Source organism: Dipodomys merriami, unplaced genomic scaffold, assembly GCF_024711535.1.
Source record: "Dipodomys merriami isolate MVZ:Mamm:240054 unplaced genomic scaffold, mDipMer1.0.p SCAF_557, whole genome shotgun sequence".
NCBI lineage: Eukaryota > Metazoa > Chordata > Mammalia > Rodentia > Heteromyidae > Dipodomys > Dipodomys merriami.
Genome location: NW_027206132.1, coordinates 313297 through 335842, shown reverse-complemented (window position 1 = coordinate 335842; position 22546 = coordinate 313297). Strand labels below are relative to the sequence as shown.

Here is a 22546-nt window from a genome sequence, read left to right as displayed (position 1 = left end):
GCTTTGTGGGAAGAGGCAGGTTCAGGACTGGGTTTAAGACATTAGGCCACTTAGAAGTAGACTAGTTATGGATGGAGTTTCTGATGAAACCAGGAAGGGTCGAAGGAGAAGTCTGGATGGGAGTGGTGTATGAAAGGGCGATAGGAGCTTGGATGTAATTGAATATGGGAGCAATGGGACAATGAGGGAATAGAATAGTTAGGAACAGGGTATCTGGTGGATGAAGTTAGGATTAGAGGGAGGAGCCTGATATAGGCGGGGTTCTTGGTGCACTAAGGCGGATCATAGGAGGAGATGTGGATGTGGCCTGGTTTTTGGTGGTGCAGAACAGGGATTCCAGGAAGGGGTGGAGTGGAAGAAGGCTTTCCCTATAGCAGAGGAGGACTTTCAGGAAGGATTCTGGTTGCAGTCAGGACTTTGAAAGTTTATAGCAAGACTACCAGGGGGTAGGTTAGTTAAGGTTGGGCTTTTAAGGATGAGGTTGACTGCAAGTGGGTTTCCAGTGGATCCAGTCAAGTTTTATGGGAAGGGATGATAGGAAAAGGACAAGACAATGAAGAGTGGGGATACAAAAAAAGAAACAATTACTCTAATAGAAACACCATTTTCAGTCCGTGTAGAATTATATTACTCTTATGTATGCGAGAGATATTGGAGAAAGTAAGCAAGTAATAATTCCTAGTGAAATATTTCTTTATTCCAGTTGAGTGAAAATAAAACCACAGGTCAAGTCAGGCTCAGAGGCCCACAGTAGACTAAGACACATGAAGCACTGGACTTGATTCCCCAGCAAAACCTTTAAGGACTACAAATAAAAATTTTAAAATATCTCACTTGGTCATAATGGACATAATGGATACTCTATTATTTTAAAATTGTTAATGAATAGAACTTTTACTCTGACTGTTTTAGAAATCCTAAAACTAAGTGATAATGTTTTAACTTTATATAATATTGGGAAGTATACTAAAATAATTAGGAAAATATAAAATTGTACACAGAATGTTTGTTGTTCAGGATCAATTTTAATCTAAAAGAATTTAAAACCAGAAAATTGCCATATAGTGAGATTGCAGCATGGTTTCTTTTCAGTCATCAAAATGGTGACTTAAGGTGTGTGTCTTCATCATTGGATGCATCAATGTTAAAACATATCTAAAAATATGAAGCACTACACAGACCCTGAAGAAACTCAGAAGGATGTGTGAAATGAGGTTGGAATAAAATTAATGACTAATTACAGTAGGAATTGATCTTCACTAGGCCCATAAATATTTTCCAGAATAAAAGACTACATTGAAAAATAAACAGTGAAAAGGAAGCAGGCAGGCAGACCTTGAAGTAAACATTATCCAATGAACAGCATCTATTAAAGCATGATTGCAATAATCTTTTACCTAAGTTACAGTACTGATCTAATAATTTTCAAGACACTAGAATTTACAGAAGGTATTCAATGAATGTATTTCTAGAAAGTAAAGATAGATGTCTGAGATAAAGAGTAAAGCAAATATCCCCAATTTTTTTTAATTGTATTTTATTTTATTTGAGAACATACTGTACAGAGGGGCTACAATTACATGGGCAGGATAATGCATACATTTCTTACCAAGCATTGCAGCCTCCTCCTTTGTTTACCCTTCACTTCCCTTCCCCGCCTCCCCCCTCCCCCCACCCAATTTTACCCCCCTACCCCTACCCAATTATACCCCCCTCCCTGTTGGAACAATGAGAAGTACAAAATGTCATGTCAATATCCCCAATTTTTATCCCCTTCGAGGTGAGAGGGGTACAAGCCGAAGCACAAGGAGAATGAACAGAAGTACAGTAATGCATACCAGTAGTTCCCAAGATGCAATGATGAATGTAACAGGGGAGGAAATCAACATGAGCATCACAGGACTTAGCACTGGAGAGTAGAGAGAAGAACAGTGAAAATCCATGGAGAATTACAAAGGATGCCCTTGCATATTTGGCAGAAGTGTGCATTGCATGACATTGAGGTCTAAAATATGTGTAGGTATTATAGGAAACTATTTGTTCTCATATGGTGCCTCAAGTAGTGATAAACTTATGATTTACAGCGCATTGAATAATCATGAAGGTCTTGTTTCAGTAGTGCAGAGTTAAACATTGATAAATTGTTTTTAAACACCTAACACCCTATAAAACCAAGACAAGAAGATTCAAATTATATATAAGTCACTTGACTGCAACAATAGAGTTCAAAAAATCAAATCACATAATGTGGATGCAAAAGGATTACATTATTAAGGTAATCTTTAAACAACACACATTTTATGTGAATAGTCCTGATTATAAATTATTTGTTTTCCATACAGATTTTGGATGCACAAAAACAACAAAAACAAAACCAAACCAAACAAAGCAAAAGACACTTGGCAATAGAGCTAGATTTCAGAATCTCATCTCATGAGGCTGAAATTGGAAGACCATGGTTCACAGATGACTGGGGTAGCAATCCATGAGATATTTATGTTCAATTGTTCAATCAAACACAGAGTGAAACCTTGGTTAAAATAGCACAGATTCAGTCAGTCATGAGTGAAAAAACACGCAAGATCTTGAGGCTCCGAGTCAAGTTTCATTACTGCAAACACACACACACACACACACACACACACACACACACACACACACACACACACACACATACAGCGACCATTAAGAGTGTAAGAAAATGAACCTATCTGCCAGGACTATCCTAAGCATATATTAATTAATAAAAATGAGGGAAACCATAGAGCCTATGTTTCTTTGAGTCTGGCTTCCTTCACATAATGATTTTTTCCATGTCTTTCCATTTTCTTAAGAAAGGGGCTGTGCCATTCTTTCTGATAGCAGCATGAAATTCCATTGTGTATATATATATATATATATATATACCACATTTTCCTGATGCATTCATCTATTGAGGGGGCATCTGGACTGGTTGCATATCTTAGATATGGTAATAATGCTGCAAAAACAGACTTTTGCTTGTAGTTTTAGTGTTTTATTTTTTGGAGTCCGGTCGTGGGGCATGAACTAAGGGCATGGACGCTGTCCTTCAGCTCTTCAGCTCAAGATTAGCGCTCTACCACTTGAGCCACAGCACCACTTCTGGCATTTTTCTTTTTGCTTATGTGGTACTGAAGAATTGAACGCAGGGCTTCTTGCATGCAAAGCAAATACTACCACTGAGCCACCTTCCCAGCCGGAGAGAAGATATTTTAACTTATTTTCTACAAGTAAATTAATATTAAGCAAAGCTAATTAAAATAAAATAAAATAAAATAATAATAAAACAATCCTCTTCAGAGGATGAGTATAGTACTCTTGATTATCTTGAAGGAAAAGACTTTAGACTCATTACAACTGATGACTTGCATTTAAATTACAGGCTAAACTTCCTTCTTCATGAAACAAAAGCTTCAGTTCTTTCATATTAGAATTACAAAATCAGAATACCTGCATGATGATTTGTTTTTCTCTGCTATTTTCAATTCATTTTTCATCCATTAAGTATCTAGAGATAATTTCGACAAATGCCCATGAGTGGGATTGCTGGCTCCAGAGCTATGTACATTTGACCATACAAAATGATGCTAATTGAAATGAACTCCAAGACATGGAAACAACAAGTACTTTTTTTTTCAGGTATCAACCATGATGTCGGAAAGTAGTGTATCTAGATCTTATTTTATTTCATTTGTCTTTGATGTATCCCTGGACATCTCTGTCTTGATTCTGATACCTTCCATTTTGTATATACATTTTCTGATTTGGAGAAGGAAAGGGAAATAACATAATGATGAAAGAAGTGATCCATTGCAACAATGACATTCACAATACACTCTACTGGCAATGAACTTTACAACTTTGGGGTGGGGGGGGTAAGGGTGGGGGTGGGAAAGGATAGGAGAGCAACAATGGAGTGGGTAACAATATTCAACATGGAATGTACCTTACTCATGTAACTGTAACCACTCTATGCAGTACCTTTAAATAAAATACAATTTAAAAAAGTGAACCTACCCTAGAAAAAAATAGCCTTTCAAAATAACCGATCTGTAATAGTACTTGTGAGGGATTCTAGAGTCAAATTGTTATACCTGGAAAGGGATATATTGGGAAGCCATCTCAAATGGCAATCAAAAGCCTGAGAGTTCTGCTCTGGAAAGGTCAAACAGTTAAGGGAAGACAGGGGTATGGGTTATTACCTCAAAAGTATTTAAGTTAGAGCTGTTGTACACTAAAAGTTTAATTCTTTGGGGACAAGATGGATGTCTGTGCTATGGTTGTAATGACTATTGTTCCCTTCTGCTCCCTAAAAATAAGGGATTCAATTATCACTATGTATACAAACAATACCTTAGTTAATACTTGTAACCACAAGCTAGATTGATGCCTTAGTTTGTGGACATACCTGTAGCCACTCACTATCTCACCCCTGTAGTAGAATAAATATAAAGCATTTTAAACAGGATTTGGCGATCCAGAAGACAGCAATGAGGCTTTGGGTCCTCTGGTGTCTCTTTCCTATCACTTCCTGTGATTTCTGAGTTCTTTGGCAAGGTGTCCCATCATCTTTGCTGTTCTATGTTTGTGGTTAGTGACAGTACTGATATTTTGAATACCTCAAAACAAACGATGGAAAAACACTTGCTCAAAGAAAATTTACAAATGTATAGGAGCACCTGAAAAGGTACCATCCATCAGCAGTCTCCCTATGATCCTCTAGCAAGAAAGTATAATTCAGGAGTATCTTAACTTCTGATAATATAAGCGATGGACAATTGTCCCATTTTTACATTTGATAACTGATACTGCATAAATTTTCAGAAACGCATATACATTGTGAAATAATGTTATTTTTTATTTTGGGGAGGTTTCTAAATTTTTTATTTATTTTTTATTGTGAAAATAATATACAGAAGGGTTACAATTACATGGGCAAGGTAATGAGTACATTTCTTTTTTATTTTTTTATTTCTTATTTTTTTATTTTATTGTGAAAATACTGTACAGAGGGGTTACAATTACATGGGCAAGATAGTGAGTACATTTATTATCAAGCATTGTATTTTTTTCATAGTTCACAAACCTCGTCACTGGAGTAATGAGCCTAATGTCTTATCTCAGTTGCCTGATTCCGACTTAGATGAGTGTGAATTGCATCATTATGAACATTTCTCCATGATACTTAACAGAATGAAATTTGAGGGTCAGGCCACTCCATGCCTCTAAAGATTTTACAAATATTACAGTAATACACACCTAAAGGCTCAGTACTCACAAAAAATTGGTGTGTTATAATTGTCTTCAGATCAGAAATACTCTAGAATTTAAAGTAGAAATATGGGCTGTACATTTTCAATACAAGAGTGATGATCACCCCCTGCAATTATTCTCAGTGGAAAATCCTTCCTATACATTTTACTGACGTAGCTTCTACTCTGTGCTATACCATTATCAGGGAGGGTCACACTATGGAGCTACAATAGTGCAGCAACCTTAGCTTCCTTTGAGTTTTACCTTTAATCTTAATACCAAGGTCAGTTCCGCAACTACAATCACATCATTAGTGGACACCTGAAATTTCCAAGATTGGTTAAAAATTCAGCTATCATTTCTCATTGCCAGTGTTAAAGATCTCATTCCATTAGATTTATTGTGTTCCTTCTTGTATTTCCAACACTGCCTTAGATGTTGGTTTTTGATATAGAGCTTTTAGTTTGCATTTGATTTATGGAAGTGTTAGTGATGCCAGTTGAACTGCATATATTATAATGTACTTAATTTGATGTTTTGACATATGAATTTAATTTTGGCAATTAAGGAAGTCAATCCACATCACTCACAAAATTTTCTTTATATGTACTGGTATTGCTTTATTGTGAACTTCCTAAAAGCCAGTCATTGGAGCACATGTCCTAATCCCATCACTTCTGTCACTGAGACGAGGCTTGAAAGGTCCAGACGACTTGGCACTTCATAGTGAGAAGGTTTCTACAATGAAGGATGAGAGAATAGAAAAAAGAGCAAACGAATCTTCCAACTGTTTTGTTACATGTTCTTTACACTTCGCCATTAAGACACCATAATAGTATTTTTATGACTTCTTACCTACTCTTTTCCTGTTCTGAATGTTTTATTTATGGATCTCAAAGAAATCATATAAGAATCACATAATAAATATATAAATCATATAAGAAAACTTAATACTTATAGGAAAGTACTAAGCACATAAAATGTAATGCACACCTAAAATTGTCTCTTTATTTAAAACTTCAGCAGTTGTAGTTTATTTATTCTGATCACAAAGATTATAAATTAAGTTACAATAGTATTCCAAATGGAACACAGAACTAGAAAAATGAAGGATAACACTAAAGAATGCTACTGATACCACTAATAGAGTAAGAAAAAAATTTAGGCAAAACTCCTTCAGAGTGAAAGCCACAGGACAGCCCCAACATTACTTTCATTGTTTCATATGAAGAAAAGACTGTTTTTTAGTAAAGAAAAATTTTCACCGATATTAGTATCAATTGGGCATATATGTCTTAAGGCCTTCAGGAAGGATGCTGGGACCATGTTGATGGAAGTTGACTTCTCTGGGACCTAGTACAAATGTGCAGACACCATTCCAAGAACTGCACCTGCATTAGGGTAATTTTAGTGCTCATGATAGTTCCTCCAGTTAGGAAATGAATTATTTTATGGAAAACAGAAGTAGGAAAGAAGGCCAAACAAATTTCCCAAGTACCTAATACTGATCAGCTGTCGACCCCTAATTCAAATCCAGGTTTCCACCAGGCATATCTGAGGATATTCTGTAAGATTCACATTCATTACCTTTCAAGATGTATGGAGCAGATGAACCTACATTATCTTCCTAATTATGGTTATAATGGCAATAACATTGCTACAAAATATCCATATTTTTAAATGAAAAGTGTGTGCGTAATGACATTGTAGGTGATCTTTATACCAAATAAAGCCTAAGCAAAAAAGAAAAGTAAGGGGCTGGGAAGGTGACTCAGTGGTAGAGCGCTTGCCTTGAAGGCATGAGGTCCTGGGTTCAATTCTTCAGCACCACATAAGCAAAAAGAAAAAAGTTGGAAGGGGCGCTGTGGCTCAAGTGGTAGAGCACTAGCCTTGAGCTGAAGAGCTGAGGGACAGCACCCATGCCCAGAGTTCAGGCCCATGACTGGACCCCTCCTCCCAAAAAAAGAAAAATAAAAGAGCCTAGGCCCCAAATTTAAGTCATAGTACTGGCACTCATATACCATATATATATGTATGTGTATATATATATATATATATATATATATATATGGTATATGAGTGTATATATATATGGTATATGGTATATATATATATATATATATATATATATATATATATATATATATATATATATATATATATATATATATATATATATATAGTTCCTAAAATATACAGTGAGTTAATTTGTCGAAACCTGGTCATAGATTAAATATGAGGCATGAAAAAGTATGTAAGTCTGAAATGACTCCAAGGTATTTTGAAAAGACAGCTGGAAGATTTATTACTTAATCAAATTGTAATGAGGGAATGGTTTGTAGATAGAGATCAAAGGTCACTTTGGGATCTTTTGAGTTTGCTAATATCAGTAGTTAGGAGTTGTCAGTAGACAGGATGCTATTAAGGACTTGAATTAAAGAAAACAGAACTGGAGAAAAAATACAGAAATAATTACTGTACTCAGTGGTAACAACCATTAGAAGGAATATTACAGAGCTAAGTCCTGGGATACACAAATATGTAAAACATGACAAATGAAGAAAAAACAGTAATAAATATGTAATGCAGACTTATATGGGTAGGTAGTTTAATATTTAAGGGCTATGAAGTGATTGTGTGATGACCTAAAATTTAAGAAATTGCTAAGGTCAACTAACCTTTGGGTCAACCATAGCTGATAGTTTAAGTAAAACGGGGCCACAATAGTGTGTCCTGTTTTACCAAAGTGAAAATAGGCCAATATTTGGAAAGCCACTTTTTGGACATGTGGTTGGAGTGGCAATTACTGCAGTTTGTTCAACTGTCAATAGAAAACTACAGGTTTAACGCAATGATAGAAATCTTTCAGGGATCTGGTAGATTTTCCCTCTGTCTTTCTGTCTTCAATTTCCCTTTTAATCTGAGAGCTAAAATATCATTACTGGAAGCCTGTCTAAATTGTGCCTTTGGCAATTAACAGATAGTCACTCTATCACATGCCCAAATAAAAGAGAATGGGAATAGGTCTACATTGAGCACTCACAGTAGAAGGATCTCTGGACTTTCTCAGGAAGATCCTTATGCCATTGTAGGATGGATAGGGCTGAATAATATGCAAAATAGACATCATAGATTGAAAGTATTCTGCTAAGTTGACACTTGAGATATCGGATGTTTTAACTGCATTGTATTGGTTTTTATGAATCAGTTAATCAGATTCTTCATACCATATGATGTTATTAGACTGTAAAATGCATGCTTATTGCATTTCCTTTGTATAACATATAGTATGTTTTGAAATTTGGTATAAAATATTCGTCTTTTCATTTATTTATTTTTAATATGAATTTCTCTAGTTCTCAAGTGTAGGGAAATGCCCTGGAACTTTGTAATTTGATGTCATATAGAATTTATTTTTTAATTCTTATTTATTGTCTATTGCAGCACCGGCTATATGTAATTTAAACTGTAGTTTTCTTCAAGTGTATCATTCTACACTGAAGTTTTTTTCTTACAAGCTTTCTAATAAATATATAATCTATTCAATTTTGAAAAGTACTGCTGTACCTCCCACTTATTTGTGCCATTTCTGAAATCCAAGTTCCTCTATGTTTCAGGGTGGATAATTTTGCCTGTAACAGTTTTGTGATTGAATACATAGCTTCTGGCTACTTAGGGAACAAAGGATGGGAAGCTACAGTATACCGATAAAGAACGTCCAGGTCAATTCAAGGGCAACTCATATGCTCCCTGTGTTGGTGAATAGGAGCAAGAAAAGAAATTCTTATACATGAAGGTAACTGGGAGTGTGTGCACATAGGTATTCACTTATGTATCTGTTGTTATAGTTTTACATATTCACTATTATTAAACGATATGTTATATATATTTAAATATATATATGATCTATTTCATATATATATATATATATATATATATATATATATATATATGATCACAATTTCCAAAATCCAGAGAACCACATCCATGGGCATCGCTTTCCTATGTTGCTCTCTGGGTAGTAAGAAGGAAACCTGGTATTGTACTGTGGTAGAGAAATAACTCAGAGATTCAATCATTTTTCTTTCAATATGTTGCCTGTTCCTACATCTAAAATTAGGAAGTCTGTTAATACATAATACATGTTATAATACATTTAATATATAATACAATATATAATATATTCTATATTATAATATATTATATAATAACTGACAGTATTAAATTTTTATAAGGAAAAATACAACAAACGTATCAATGTCCATATTTTCCTAGCCATGATTAGGTTCAGTAGAGTTAGAGGCATTATATCTCAACAGGAAAAGTCTACTGAAGTTCTAATGACCTTGAGCTAGATAAGGAGAATTTATGTAAAAGGAGCCTCTCTTCAATTATGAGAAAAGATAAGTTTGGAAGATTTTTCTTTTGTTTTATTTTTTTGTTTTTATTTAGGTCGGACAATGGGCCTGAGCACTGTTGCTCACCTCTTCAATTCAAGGATAGTTCTCTACCACTCGAGCCGTAGCAGCATATCTGGATTTTTCTGCTTATGTGGCACTGAAAAATCGAACCCACGGTCTCATGCATGCAAGGCAAGCACTCTACCACTGAAACACATTCCCAGCCCAAGTTTAGAAGTTTTTGAGAAGAGGAATTTGGCATTTGCTTTGCATCCTTGATTAGTAAAAATTAGATAGCATTTTGCTCCAAATTTTGTCTCCTTTTATGATCGCTAAACAGTTACACATGATCATCATTCCATAGCATGTCTTTAAGTCCTTTTATTTCTTCTATCATTATTGTTTCTTGTTGTTTTGCTGATCCTAAATCTTGCACTCAGGGCCTAGGCATTGTCCCTGAGCTCAAGGCTCATGCTCTACCACTTGAACCACAGCACCACTTCTGGCTTTTTCTTCCTGGGCTTGCTTTGAATCATAATATTCAGATCTCAGCCTCCTGGGTAGCTAGGATTACTGGTGGGAGACACCAGTGCCCAGAAAGTCACTCTATTTTAGGTATTATTCTAAAATCCTCCTATCCAAGGTTACTCCTAAGATATTAAATGGACCTATGCCAATAGTTCCTTCATACTCTCATCTCCTGTTATGGCTATGGTGTATCTTTCCATTGTATCCTGAACCTACTTCACTGTTCTCTTCCTAATCCGTGATTCTAGATGTATTAATAATAATTACCTAATTTTCTGGCTATAAACCCTAAATTACTTACCTATTAATTTAATTTAATTTTTTCAATATGTTTGTTGTTCTGTACAAATCTGAGCTTATATTCACCTCTTGAATCTACCTCTTGGCATGACCATAACCTGGGCCTATTGTACCTTAAATGCAAGAGGTTAGCCAAAGAACAGCCTACAGTATCCCTGCATAGGAGTCAGGACAGGTAGCTGAGTGCCTGAAAGAAGCAATGCATTCCTGCATGAGAAGGGGTGAGAGAGACAACAGCCTAGAGTGCAAACTGGCAGTCACAACATTTAACAACTTCTCCTTTGGGGAAACTGACCTCCTGCAAAGTGGCAGTGAGATAACTTCCCTGGTGAATTTTTTTATGAAGGAAGTTTTCATGTCTCACTACATAACTCCCTTGTAATCAAAGAGAGGCTCAATCTTTTGTTTACTTCTTAGGCACAGTCTCAGTTTATCTCCATCTTAGACTTTGCTCATTCTCTATTCCTACCAGAAGGTCCTTGATGAGGAGGAAAGTGTGATCTCTTGGTTTCTGATTGGCCCTTTGGGACCTGAGGCCACTTTTAGTTTTCAACCCGTTCCTTCTGACAATGGGAAAGCTCATTCTCTGAATTGTGCCCTAGTATCAAATCTCTTCAGAGAAAGTCAAGGAATGACAGATTCTGCCTGAGGGAGTGAGTTTCTCCATTTCCAATGAGGTCAATTAATATCAGATTCTGAGACCCAGGTGGAAGTTCTTTACCAGGTCTTCCAAACTGGAGTGGACGTTAGCTCAGACTCCAAGCCATCCTCATATTTCTCCAGCTCTTTCTCATGAACCAAAAGGTTACAGGAGTTTAGTTCAGAAACAAGGAGAAATGAGAGTAACAGAAGAACCATTGGCAGTGTGAGGAATTAGAAACTTTTGGTGAAAAAAAGGGCTCAGAAAATCTAGAATCAGGGAGCTGGGAAGGTGGCTGAGTGGTAGAGAGCTTGCCTTGCATGCTTGAGGCCCTGGGTTTGATTCCTGAGCACCACATAAGCAAAAAGAAAAAGGTGGAAATAGCTCTGTGGCTCAAATGTTAGAGCACTAGCCTTGAGCTGAAGAGCTGAGGGACAGCGCCCAGACCCAGAGTTCAGGCCCCACAACCGGACCCCCCCCCCAAAAAAGAAAATCTAGTATCACTCACATCATTTGGGAATCACATCATAAGATTAGGGAATAAAAGTAATAAATTACTACCTAATTTACTAACTCCACTACTCTACATTACAAGTGTTCTGTCAAAAGTTAGCTGTCCTAGCTCTATTTTGATCAGGAAAACGGAGCACATTCTTTCTTCACAAAGTTCTACTGAGTATCTTTATCCATACCCCAGGTTGTTCTTACTCTCTACTTCTTTGTTACTTTCCTTTGCTGGATTCAATCAATGACACTTGAAAGTGTTAGCATCTTCAGAAATATAATTACACTTTCTTCTAATCCATTTGTTATAAAGTAAAACAAATTATGGGGAAACGTATATCTATGGTACATTTTCTTCCATGGCATATTTATTTGATGTTATTAAGTATTATTTTAATAGTTTTATTGTTAAAACTTGAGGAAAATGATTTACTATTAGCAGTAATTAGTTTCACATGTTTTTGTATTTTTCCATGTCTGTGTATTTGTTAAGCTTCTAACAGCGTCTTTTCCCCCAACCGTTGTCTTCTTAAAATTGGTTCAAATTATAAACTATATATGATGGTCCTCTATGAGTTCATTGATATATTTAAATTTTGATCTAATATCCACATATTATAGGATATCTTCACCCTATTGAAACTGGTCTGAAAATCAATATGGACATTCCTGATTTAAAGCAAAACACAATGCCACAAAACGGAGTGAAAGTAGGATTAGGAATATATTCAAAATATTTAGCAATGATACAGTAGAAACATTCACTTCTCATATACCAGAACATGTTCACAGCTATGAATAGCACATTTTCTTCATTCCCTCTTTCTGGTGCATCTAGGTTGATTACACAGCTTGGTTGCTGTGAATATTGCTGCCATGAACATGGATGCTCATGTTGATCTATATTCCTTCAATATGTATCCAAATGCGGTAAAGGACATCAACATATCTGTCTTTTTGATATTGTGTAAACTTCCATTAAGATATCCCTATGGTTTGCACTAGTATAAAATGCCACAAAACCAAATATAGTTCCTGATTTATTTCAGCCTCTCCAGCATTTTATATATTTGAGTGGTGATAGCTATTCTGGTGTGTAAGATAGGATCTCAGTGACTTTCCTCTTTATTTTCCTTCTTATTTTCTATTTGGATATGAATCTCAAACATTTCATTTATTTATTAAACACTACATTTTTCCTTCATTCCTGATTAGTGTCTTTCTTTTTCTTTGGTATTTGATCGATTTTTAAGATTTATAACATTTTATTTTTTCCCATTACAAATACTCATTTTAGTAAAAAGATTTTTTTCATTACAGTTGTGCACAATTAACTAAAAACAACGGATTGTACATTTTTATCACTGGATTTTTTTTGTATTTTCAGCCAGGAAATCGTTTCAATAAAGATGCTGAACTTCTTTCACTGATATACTGACAAGTATAGTATCTCATATTGGCCTAAACTGATCTCAGAATTAACAGGCACAGCCTGGGCCACCACAGTCTGGGCTAAGTAAAACCACTAACACAGCACAAACTGCATTTAAAGAGAGCAAAGTGCTTCATAAAAGTTAGAATAAAGACATCACCTTCATGAAGCAAATGTTGAAGTTCATAAGCAGACCTTAGGAATCTGAATATCAAGAAGATCAAAGGATAAAAGTATTTAGAAGGACAACATTAGAACTCAAAATTGGGGAGGTGGGACTAACAATAGCTACCAAAACTCAATGCTGAAGGGCAAGAGTATTTTACCCCAAACCTCAGCTGTGTCTGACTCTCTCACATAACACACACACACACACACACACACACACACACACACACACACACACACACACAAACAGGCCTAGTGAGAAGTTTTTGCCAAAGTACAGGCATTCTAGATTTAGACCCCGAATACTCTGAAAGTATACATTGTGAAGACCTTTACTAAAAGTACCCATTGCAAGTAGACTTTTACTGAAAGTTAGAACTCAGGTTCCTGGAAAAAACGTGAAATGTCCCAATAACGTTCTGCCCATAAGTCCCCTAGCAATAGCCATCAGCGGATGACAGGAAGTACCTAAAGCTACAGATGTTTTTTAATTTTTTAATTTTTTTTTTACTTTTTTATTGTGAAAACATTGTACAGAGGGGTTACAATAACATGGGAAAAATAATGAGTACATTTCTTATCAAGCTTTGTAGCTTCCTCCTTTGTTTCAACCTCCCATCCCTTCCCATCCTCCTCCCTGCCCCCTCATCGAATCGTCCTCCCCCCTTCCACCCCACCAAAGTTGTAAAGTTCGTTTTTCTCCATAAGAACTTGTACATCTCATTGTTGCAATGGGTCCACCTGTATCCCTATTTAAACGTTTTGTTTTTTTCCCTTCTCCTCCACAAATTATTGTTTATTGCTTAGCCTGCACTCGATAGCCAATAATATTGTTATAAGATTACCCAGTTAACTGTAGGGTCGGGCTCTCAACTCTGACCCACTGCAATGGTGACAGTTGTGAGTCCAGGCTCGAGCTTTCAATAAATGTCTCCCACGTGGTCACATGAGACTGGCTTCTTGGTGGTCTTTGGGGATCGTTATCTAAGCACAAGACTAGTGTACACAGAGAACCCCAGGGGCAGCTGTATCTGGGACAATGAAGCTTTTTTCCTCTTCTTTTTAGATAATCAATCATGATGTTGCAGTTGGCTCCAAAGCTGCTCCACACCTGAGCAGGAGGATGGAAAGGATGCCTTAGACTGCAGGACACCTTTGTGTACCCCTGGATTTCTGTGTAAGAATACAGTTTGTGGTCCTCTAGGCAGGGATCGCCAAGCTGAAATGGGGGTATGCTTTGCCTGGAAGATGGCACCCTGTGAGCCCTGCATTCATGGTGAAGCAGCCTGGAAAGCCCTGTGAACATCTCCGGGATGGCCTCTCATTGGCTTGGAGAAGTTGACTCCTGTAGTTGGACATGGCAGGAGGCAGGAGGAGAGCAGGAATCCAGAAGATGGGAGAGGCACAGAAGCATATGTACCTCTCCATTGAGACTCCTCGGCCATTCTAAGGAGGTTCACAACCCACCAGTGGCAGCCACTGCACAGGTCCGCAAAGGCCCTACTTGTCTGGAGCAGTGCTTGATCATGATCCAGAGCTGGAACTTCCCAAGTGGCCCTGAGCTTGGCTGGGCTGGAGCAGAGCCTACCAGCCATACTTCCTCTGCCCTTCTGTGTATAGCCTCCTAACAACTGCCCAGGCTACAGAACCCACAACAGGCCACCTCCTTGGGGCAGGTTGAGGCTGTGCTGACAATTCCTGGTGCCTGCTTCAAGGCAAGAGCCAGGCCTAGCCCACAGCAGAGCTCGCCCTCACTTCCAAGGGCATCTAGGGAGGCATGACGACCACAGGCCCAACCTTGCTGTCCTCACTGCCCCTAGAGGTTACCTATAAGTCCCTGCCTTTGTTCTTGAAATTCTTCAGGCATTGGTTGTCTCATTTTTCATTATCTGTTTGGCTGGGACTGGAGATTTCTTCCTCTCCTCACCAAACAAACAAGCCCTAGCAAATTCACCCCAAATTCAACACCTAACAGACACTCCCCAGAACCCATCTGCCTTTAGGGCTGCTGCTGCATGAGCTGTTACCCAACTGCCTCTTCCTCCCTTCACAGCCTCTGTCAGGGCCTCCTCACCATCCTCTCCCCACCGCCCTTAGCCCCAACCAAAGCTCGGCCTCCCCTGTGGCCTCCTCCCTCTCCACACAGACCCCATTCCCAAGCCCAGCAGGGCCCCTGCTCTAGGGAAAAGAACTGTGGGCCTGGCACAGCAGAATCAAAGGTGTCACAGTATGAAGCCTGCTGAGAATTGGAGGCAGCATAGGTCTCTGATAACTGTCTTTCACTTCACTTACACATGTATTAATGTATTAATTTGGTATTTAATATTGGCTCTCATAACTTCTTATTAAGCCTTTGCAGAATAGCTAGTAGAAGTATAGTCCCAAATTCGTATTGTCTCTTGTTTAATTCTTCCGAGATTCAGAGATATTTTAAATAGATATAGCCATCAGAAATTCTCATTTACATAACAGAGTGTTATTCAGAAAATATTTGCTTATGCATCTGTTATCAATTATTTCCAAGACTAGAAACTTTTAAAGTTCCAAATATTATAGGAAGATCTTTGATTCATGTTGAATGGATGTGAGTAGGTTGAGATGTTGCATACATTCGTGTGTGTGTGTGTGTGTGTGTGTGTGTGTGTGTGTGTGTGTGTGTGTGTGCGCGCATGTATGGGGGGGTTATATGTATCATTGAAATTAAGGACAAGGAACTTTTTTCCTTTTTCTGAGATATGCATTATCGTGTTTCTATGTTGGTGGTAAACTCTGATTTCTTGCTTTTGCCTGATGTGCACATTCCAGCTCAATTTTTCAATTAAAACTTCTTATTTAATTTTGAGCATATAGTGGTCTGATATTGCTTTGTCTTTAATTTGTCATCTAGGATGTTCTTTTCCTCTTTAACATTAACAGTCAATATAAATTTTACCTCCTGACTGTTTTTCCCCTTTAATTTACATCTTGAAATAAGAATTATAAGACCTTTGATCTCTGTATTCATGAAAAAAAAAACATTTTGAATTTTCTGTTTAATGTAATAACACCTGGACACATTTGTTAGCAACAAGATCTTAAAATTTATTTTTTAGTTTTAGTTTAAAAAACCCTCCTCCATGTTTTTAGTATATGGAGACAAACACTTCCTAGTATCAATGATAAGAGTTTTATTCATTAAAATATCAGATAATTCATAATTTTGAATATGTCCAGTGGCAAATGAATACATTTGCTCAATAGATTTGCTTGATAGACCTGTGCACAAACATACCACTCATAAGGGCTGAGAAGGTGGATCAGTTGTAGACAGCTTACCTTGAATGCACAAGACCCTGGGTTTGATTCCTCAGCACCACCTAAGCAGAAAAAGGTAGAAGTGGTATTGTGGCTCAAGTGGTAGAGCACTAGACTTGAGCTGAAGAGCTGAGGGATGGCAACCAGGCCCAGATTTCATCACCACCCACAAATTAAATCAATAAATAAATCTCATACTCAAGTACATTAATTTCAAAGATTAATTACCATTTTAGTTAGGGGCAGGGTGCCAAGATATAGCAGACCTTTGTCACAAAGCTTTAAGAAGGATTCAACACCTGACAAGTACTAAAAACAAAAAGTAAAAATTGAGATCTGACAACAACATATAGTATCACCACTCAAAGAGAAAGAGGTACTAAGAATGAAATACTTTTTATAACATTTCTTAAGAGATTCTGGTTCTACATTAATTATCATATAATGTGACCTTCAAAAACTCCAGGTGAACCTGAGTCTTAAGGACCTCTACAAAAACTGGAATAGAGAATCATCAACCTGGATTTTTCAAATGGTTTCTGTTAAGGTAGTGTATATACAGATCACCATTTTATAAGTTGCTAATGAGTTCACTTCTTGTTTGACAATCTCATCACTTTGTTCTCTCTCTGATTTTCCATCCTGTCCCTGTCCACAAGTTTAGCTCATTGTGAATATAATATGTACAGAGTACAACTGCTGCATTGGTTTCCCTTTTCTCCTTGAATTTCTGTGGCACCTTCAATGTCCATAAAAGGATAAACAAGAACAGGAAAACGCCTCTTGTTTCCAATTCATGGAATTCATTTCAATATAAATACCTAGTTTTATGAGAGTGTCAGACTCTGTCCACTCATCCTGAACACTTATACTTCCTGCACTTAGTCATAACTTCCACTGGATTCATAGGTCCACAAAGTAATTCTTTTCACTTTCCACACAGGAAGAACCTGAGTGTCAGAAAGATTAAGTAACTTACTGGAAATACTGGGCTGAGCATATTGACTCAGATCTGAAGATCATAGTTTGAAACTAACTCAGGTTGACATATCCATTACATGTTTATCTCCAGTTTGAGGCAACCTGGACATCAAAGTAACCCATCCTAGCTACAAGAGTCTGGATATCCAGAGCCACAGAGAGAAGTTGGAAGAGCATCAGCACATGCTCTTGTCCTATTCTAGGGAGTTGCTTGGTGCCAGCTTAGGGTATAGCTTCACCAGTGAAGGGGAGTAAAACAAGAGTGGTTATTTTAAAAAGCACTGGTCTGAAGCCACAAAATAAGGACCCCAGTCTGTGTGGACCAAAAAGTCTCTAGCATGAGGTTCTTTTTAAATTAACAGGCACGATTTTAGATTTTTGCAGAGTGGGATGGTGTATAGTTTCAGGCAATGTCTACTATGTCAGGTAATCCAGTCTGCTCTTCCACATGTTACTCAATAGCCAGGTTTCATCACAAATGATTTCAATGAGATTGTTAAAATTATACTGTGACTTTTACTTCTAATGAATCAAAATTCTGGCAAATGATTTCTGACTTCCAGATGTTCACACAACATTTCTCATGATCTTTTCTACTAGTTTTGTCTTTATTATTGATGTTTATACTACTTTTTTGTTGTTGTCTTTTGTGTATATACCATTTTTAGGGCTTGAACTCAATGTTTAATGGTCTCTGTTGTATTTTGTGCTCATGGTTTATGACACGCCATTCCTTGAGCCACATCCTCACCTTCTGCTTCCAGCTAGATAATTGGAGATAAGTTTTCACATTTTTGTCTGTTTGAACTGGTATTGAACTAAAATATTCAGGTCTTAGCATCCTGAGTTTGTATGATTCTACACTTGAACAGCTAACACCAAACTTTCCTATACTGTTATTTTAATTATGTGTTAGAAGAAAGTGGAAGTATATTTGGGCTGTGTGCAATTTTCAAATACAAGTTTAAATCAATTTGATATAATATAATTGTTACCAATTTTAAGTGAAATCAAAGAATATTACACATTCCAAAGAAATATAATTGAAAAAGTGCATAATCATTTTCTTTAAACATGTAATGGAACTATGAATTTCTTTCACTTTACCATTCATGCTTGATATAACTTTAATTAGCAGACTTCCATGACTAAAAGTAAATATATTAATTTTATACTACAAGAAGCAAAGTTATTATAGTTAAGAATAGATATATCATCATAGCCAGAAGATAAGTTTTTGAGCATTCTCACTATAAAGAAGTGTTACATGCAGAAATTAATGGATATGGTGTAGCTTGATCATTAAACAACATATAAATAAATGGGATTACCACTCCATACTTCATAAATGTGTAAAAATTAATTATATAGCTAGGCGCCAGTGGCTCATGCTTGTAACCCTAGCTACTAAGGACGCTGACAAGTGAGAATCATATTTATTTTTTATTTTTTATTGTGAACATAGTGTACAGAGGGCTTACAATTACATGGGCAGGATAATGAGTACATTTCTTATCAAGCATTGCAGCCTCCTCCTTCGTTTTCCCTTCACATCCCTTCCCAGCCTCCCCCGCCCGAACACCCAATCCTCCCCCGCCCCACCAAAGTGGTAAAGTTCGTTTTCGACATGACAACTTGTACTTATTGTTGTAACGGGTCCACCTGTATCCTTAAAAGACTTGTTTTTCCCCTTCTCCTCCACAAATTATACCAACATCAAATATAGTGAAAGCAGGGGTTATACTGTGGGGGAGGGACATAAAAAGCAACAAAGAAATAATCTTATAAATGTGTTAGAAACAAATGCATAAAAGAAAAAAAAACATTTAAAATACATATCTTGTAATACCTGTTTGGTCAAGTTGGTCAAAATCACTCCATGAGTATTTCTTAAAAGTATATCCAATTTAAGAGGTCAAATACATATTTTGTACTGACAGTCAACTTACAGCAATAACTTACACATAATTATATGTGTATCTTCTTACCTAACATATACTAAGAGCTGAAAGTGATCTCTTTTATCTAACTTAATGATGTAAATGCTTTGATTATGATGATGTTATTATTTGACAAATAAAATGTACAGAAGGGTGGTTCCACTGAAATGACAGGACAGAACACTGATAAATAACAACATTGCAACACAGCTCTTTTTAGCCTCACTCTGTCTACATTGGCAAGGAACATTGCAACAGCACACACACACACACACACACACACACACACACACACACACACACATACACACACAAGTGTGCACATGTACACACACATATACATACATGGAAATTCAGGGCTTATTGTACAAAAAAGTTCAAATAAAATATTAGTGATTAGGAAAAATGATAATTTGACTTATTACAAAATAATACATAATCCAGTCACCACGGTTGTTACATTTTACCTGTCTCTCCACATGTGACCACTTAATTTATTTTTAGTTCATTCATTCATTCATTCTTTCATTCATTAGTTTGGTGGTAATACACGAGCTTGAACTCAGGGCCTGGCTCTGTCCCAGTATTTGTTATTTTTTTTGTTTTAGTTTTCTCAAGGCTAGCATTTTACTGCTTATACTACAGCGCCATGTCTATATTTTGTTGGTTACTTTCAAACGAGAATGTAATGGACGTTTTTTGTCTGGTTTCAAAGCACAATCATCAGATATCATCTTTCTGATTAGGTAGGATTAAAGACCTGAGCCACCCGTGTGGCTCCTACTTTTTCCTGTACTTATGTAAGGCACATACTTAGATATTATTTTAAAACTGAGAATATAGAAGCAAGATGTACAGTGATGATATTATCCTGTCAGAAATTCAAGTTAGTAATGTAAATTTCTTCTTAAGACATACACAAAAAATACTTAAGAAGAAATCTGATGATGGTGTGTGTGTGTGTGTGTGTGTGTGTGTGTGCTGTTGCAATATGTTCCACAAATAAGCACTGTGCAGGGGTGTCCAGCCATTCACTGTTATGTCATGAATATCTGCCTTGAGATACCAACTCATTGACAATGTCTAGGTGTCCACTCTGGGCTTCCAGATGAAGAGGGGTATACTCATCCTCATCCCTAGTATTCATATGAGTGGCCTTTTTGGAAAGTAGTCTCTGCACTGTAGTAAGCTGCAAGACAAGGACTCTACCACTGAGCCACCTTCCCAGCCCAAGGATTAAGATTATTCTCTTTATGTAGGCGACTAAAACGTATTTACTAATTTCTATATATAAATATTATTTCCTTCTCTTTTAAAAAATAAAAAAAATTGTTTGCTCTGTAAATTGATTAGAAGCATGAATTTTGTGGCTAGTTCGGTCATTGCACATCTGTATCTCTTCCTCTTTCTCTTTCATGGTTCTCATAGACAAAATGGTTGCTCCATAATTATCCTAATTTATTTTGCTTTTATATTTTTGGTTGCATCATTTCACTTTCTGCTCTGCCATTTCACAAAACAGCACCACAGAAATAGAAAAATCCATAAGTGGTTCTGAGGCTCAAGTGGTAGAGCACTTGCCTTGATTTGAAGAGCTAAAGGACAGTGCCCAGGCCCAGAGTTCAGGCCCCACAACTAATTTAATAAAAAAAAAAATCTAAATACTTGATAATTCTACTAACAGATCTGACTGAAATCAGGTGAATTACACTTTTCCTGTACAATGAAGTAATAGGTCCAGGCTAGGAAATCAGCTAGAGAAGGCAGGCAGATTGTATCTGTGACAAAACTTTGTGGAAAATGGAATCGCGGATTACTTACTGGTGATTCACTTGCAGTTGAACCATGATTCTGAACTATTGCTTGCTGATTGTGAACTATTGCTTTGATCATTATATTCTCCAAGAAGAAAAAGTAAAATTTAATTGATAGCAAAGGACTACTAATACATTTTGACTTCTCATTAAGCATCTTCAATCATCAAAATCACCTGAAGACAATAGACAAGACTATTTGTAGATGAAAACAAGTGTCTTTAAAAAAAAGAATTGGGGAGTTCCGGGAAGATGGAGGAGGAGAACCTGGAGTCTAAGTGAGCTCTCCAATAAAAAGCAGATTTAGAGTTCCAGTGAACAGTCCTAAGCCAGAGAATTACACGAAGTGTGCCATCACAGGACAGAGAGCTAGGCCAGAGAGGGGAAACCCAGGCAAGGAGACACTTTTGAGCTCTTGCCAGCAGCCGCCGCGGGGGCAGCAGCTGTGGCGACGGTGGGCAAGCGCAGGAGCCTACCTGAGCCACAGAGTGTCCAGAACAAAGGAGCCAGACACAGCAGGCGAGCAGATTCTTCTCAACACCAGCAAGAACCGACAAAGAGCGAACATCTTCATCCTGCAGTTTGCAGAACAGAGACGAGCCAGGAACCAAGACTTAGCGTGAGTAGAAGCCTGACATCCTCACTCCTTCTCAGGGAGCAGAGGAGGGAAGGCCACCCCTCCCAGCACTGGAGATCTCCATCTTGGATACCGACAAAGGTCGGAGGAGCTGCTAGCTCCAACTCAGGCCTTCGAATAAAATGAGTCATTTAGCAGGTAACAAGAACTTAATGGCAGCGTGACCTGCCAGACCCAGATCCACCCAGTGAAAAGTCACCCAGCTCTGGCAACAGCCCTTGGAGTGGCTTTCTCCACTGGGTAATCAGAGCCAGAGGCTGCCCCTCCCTCTAGCAGCCTGGGCAATCAATTGAAATTCAGTAAACAGAAACCATGATAATGGCTCCAGGCTGGGCTCTGTGAATTTTCACAAACTAGCCCCAGGGAAAAGCTACTGTTTGTTGAAAGGCCTCAATTCTACCCAGAACCTAGCCTCATCACTGCTTCCCCCTCTTTTCTGATACTCAAAGCAGATTTGCCTCCCAATGAACCAGCCTAGGAAGAGGATCGCCAAATCCTGGGTATAGCAGAGCATTTTTCTGCCTGTTTGAACAAACTGACTTAAGAAACCAACCAAGCCACAGGACCACATGCAGACCAGAGAATCCAACAAGAGGCTGGTTACAGACCCAAGGGAGATACAGGACTTTTCCCA

The 22546-nt window shown here is 37.4% G+C and overlaps 1 long non-coding RNA gene across 1 annotated transcript; it reads right to left on the bottom strand.

Moving 5' to 3' along the window:
- Window positions 1-4973: 4973 nt before the first annotated feature.
- LOC138812012 (uncharacterized) lies at window positions 4974-22000 on the bottom strand. Its single transcript, XR_011367539.1, has 2 exons — window positions 21752-22000; window positions 4974-6012 (listed from the first exon to the last, which is right to left on the bottom strand). It is a non-coding gene; the product is annotated as an uncharacterized lncRNA (long non-coding RNA).
- Between the last annotated feature and the right edge of the window lie 546 nt (window positions 22001-22546).